This window comes from Nicotiana tomentosiformis, chromosome 11 (genome assembly GCF_000390325.3).
Source record: "Nicotiana tomentosiformis chromosome 11, ASM39032v3, whole genome shotgun sequence".
NCBI classification, from domain to species: Eukaryota; Viridiplantae; Streptophyta; class Magnoliopsida; order Solanales; family Solanaceae; genus Nicotiana; species Nicotiana tomentosiformis.
The window spans coordinates 96,201,198-96,204,953 of NC_090822.1; the positions used below are offsets into that span (position 1 = coordinate 96,201,198).

The 3,756-nt window shown below is 39.5% G+C and overlaps 1 long non-coding RNA gene across 1 annotated transcript; it reads left to right on the top strand.

Moving 5' to 3' along the window:
* Nucleotides 1-2,171: 2,171 nt before the first annotated feature.
* On the top strand, nt 2,172-3,500 carry LOC104107497 (uncharacterized). The gene is made up of 2 exons (XR_688811.4): nt 2,172-2,553; nt 2,998-3,500. It is a non-coding gene; the product is annotated as an uncharacterized lncRNA (long non-coding RNA).
* The last annotated feature ends 256 nt before the right edge of the window (nt 3,501-3,756 follow it).

Here is a 3,756-nt window from a genome sequence, read left to right on the forward strand (position 1 = left end):
ATTCGCACACGTGTTGAGGCCCCGTGTAGCTTGTGGTGTTATGTAAGCAGGATGGCTATCGAGATGTAGGTCATTTATTGCACCTTAGTTGTGCTTGAGTTTCATAGCGTATGGCGCTATCCGTCTCCCCGGGATTTGTATTGTGCACTTGGCATGCCTGTGGTCGATAATTGGGCATTTCGTAAGTATAAGCGTGATGGCTTGATGTGTGTGTTTGTCTTCTTGATGTTATGTGCGGATCGGGTGGCACGCCGCCATGAGTATATTGTATAGATCGGGTGGTACGCCGCCACGGGCATGTTATGTGGATTGGGTTGCATGCCACAACAGTGTCATGTGGGTCGGGTTGCACGCCGCAACATTGTCATGTCGGATAGGGTTGCACGCTGCAACAACGAGATGTTGAGTATAATTCCTTACACTTATTTTCGTGTGCCTTGCTTTCATCCCTGAGGTAGGTTCAAAACATCTATTCGGCCATTTTATTCGTTATGCGGGTTGGGTAGTCCTTCTCCAGCGTTCGTTCTTCCTTATGTATCACATTTGAGTTGTAGCTTGTTGGCACATTGTGGGCGTCATATGAGATTTTTGGAAGTGTCTGAGATGGGTTATTGCCTGATCAACTTGTACTGGGTAAGACGAGATTATTGGTCCTGAAATTAGTGCAATGAGATTTATATAAGGTACATTCAAAAGAAATATTGTTATTCAGTTCAAAATGAGGTAATGGTTCTAGTCAGGAGGAGAGACTCCATCAATTATTGATTCGGCAGGTAGTTATGAGTTTTTACACGTCTCTTTTGTCGTGGCAGTATTGCGAGAGTTGGAACATGATTTATATGCATCATGATATGTATTGCGGGCATCGAATTCGTGAAATTACAGCTATTATGGTCGGAGGATGTTATTATGGGCAACCGACTTATGTGATGCATGATCATATGTTGGTACAGAGTGTGGTGATTGGTACGGTGTTCGTATGTTAGAATCAGGACCTGTAGAGAAATTCGGAGATTGGAATTTGGTCCTGAGGTTTATTGACTAAATAAAAAGGAGGATCTTCAGTCTGACTCGAGCTAATGTGTTCAACTGGATTGTGGTGGCACGGGTAGGTGCACGAGGTGTTAAACAATGATTTTGAAAAACTCCGGAACAGTTCTTAGCACATTCAAGGACGAACGTATGTTTAAGTGGGGGAGAATGTAACGACCTGATCGGTCGTTTTGAGTTTTAGCGTGTTGTTTGGCGGTTTGAGGTCTTGAGTAGCTTCACTTCGGGTATTATGACTTGTACGTGTGGTCGGAATTGAATTTCGGGAAGTTCAGAGTTGATTTGGAAAGAAAATTCTAATTTCGGAAGCCTTAAGTTGGAAGAATTGGCTAAGATTTGACTTTTGAGTAAAAGACCTCGGAATCGGAGTTTGAAGGTTCCAATAGGTTTGTATGATGATTTTGGACTTGAGCGTACGTTCGAGTTGAGTATTGGATCATCCGGGAACATTTCGACGCTTATTATGGAAGGTTGGTATTTTAAAGATTTAAGAATTTCATAAGTTTGGTTTGAAGTGGATTTTGATGTTATCAATGTCTGTTTAGGGTTCCGAGCCTTGGAACGGTTTTGTTATGTCATTTACGACTCGTGTGTAAAATTTAAAATCATTCCGGATTGATTTGTTACGTTTCGGCACATGATATAGATTTTGAAAATTTATAAGTTTGATTCGAGGTGCGATTCATGATTTTGATGTTGTTTGACGTGGTTTAAGGCTTGGACTAAGTTTGTATTGTACTTTGGGATGTGTTGGTATGTTTGGATGGGGTCCTTGGGGCCTCGGGTGCGAATTGTATTGAAAACGATTCGAGTTTGGACTAGGGTGAAATGCTGAAGCAGCTGACATCTGGTGTAACCGCACCTACGAGGTTTTGGTCGCCGGTGCGGAGCCGCAGAAGCGACCAAGAGGGTCGTAAAAGCGACCAAAAGGGTCGCAGAAGCGGTTCTGGGAGAGCTGGGCAGGAGCGCAGATGTGTGGATATGATATATTAAATCATAATTTTAAAAGATTAATATTCTGTCAAATTATCCGCACATCGCACGGGTTCTAACACAACGTTTTTAAAAAAAACATTATGCATAAGGGTTCGGGGACCCAAAAAAAGGGGAAAAAGGCCAGATTTGTACCTCTACTTTGGTAAATTGTTCACGTTTATACCTCGTTTTACTTTCCGTCTTAAATATGTCCCTACTGTTAGCAAAGTAGATAAAATCGTCCCTAACCCTATCTCCAACGTGGCAATGAACCCTTCAATTAATTTGCCAACTGGACAAATATCAACCCAAGTTAAAAGACCCATGTCCGACCCAACTATCACAAATGAATGGGTCAAAATCTGGAAACAAATAGACGATGACAATGAAGAGGTCGTCGAATCAGTGCCGTCGGAGAAATTGCAAGACTCGCTGCCTGACGATTGCTCACTCCTCTTCGTTCCTCCACGGCTAAGCTGCCGCAGTCGCCGCCATCGACCGCTCTCCTTCTCTTCCATCAAATCATGAGTACGAGAGCTCTCTTCTTTTTCTTTTATGTTCCAGGGACTCAAATGGTTTAATGTGCACACATAAGCTAATTTTTCTACATATTTTGGATTTTATTTGTGGTTGTTACTGATTGATGCCTGACTAGATTAGTATGGTTGAGGAGTCCCACAAATATTTGGAGGGGGAAGGTTAGAAAGAGGGATCCATCTCCGAGTTATCTCTTTCCATGTTCTATTTCTTTGTCCTGTAGAAATAAATGATTATCAGGACATGAAAGAAGGGAGAAGAAAAAGAAACAAGATTTGTCTGTTTCATTTTTTGTCATGGAAATCCTTTTTTTTCGACCGATGAAATGTTATTCAATGTGTATTTAGTTTTCATTTTATTATGGAATCTTCTAAATTTTTCAAATTGATTTTAAGTTTTCTGCTCACAATATTTTCTTTTTGATAAAATTTTCAGTTGGTTACCTTATCTTGAACCATGATTTCCCAGCCATAAATAAAAAAGAAAAAAGAAGGAAGAACAAGAACTGGAAAAGAAGAAACGAGGTAGAAGAAAAGTTGTAGTTGAATACTTCAATCAAGAGAGAGAGATGGGACCCATAAGGTGGTTGGATAGTTGGGTCAAAGAAATGGGCATGGGTCTTTTAAAATTTGGGTTGATATTTTGTCTAGTTGGCAGATTAATTAAGGGGTCTCATTGTCACGTTGGAGATCTGTTAGGGTTAGGGATGATTTTATCTACTTTGTTAACGGTAGGGACATATTTAGATAAAAAGTAGAACGAGGTATAAACGTGAACAATTTACCAAAGTAGAGGTACAAATTTGACCTTTCCCCCCCAAAAAAAGAGCTTTCAAATCAGAAGCAGTATGGAGCTTCATTAGTACATTAAAGAGCATTCAGTGACGCATCTTCAATAATACAGGAAAGTAGATTCAATGGTAATTTTTATTTTTGTTACATGCTCAGCAAGCATAAAAGAATTGAAAAAAGAAATGGTGTTATCACATGTTGACCAAAAGATATTTAAATGATTTACAAAATTTTTTATAATGAGACTCAAGGTGTGTTTGGTACGAAAGGAAAATATTTTTCGAAAAATATTTTTCAATTTTCTCATGTTTGATTGGCTTAAATGTTTTGAAAAATATTTTTCTCATGAACGCATTTTCCACCAATTGAAGGAAAATATTTTTCCTGTCAAGAGAAGGAAAAA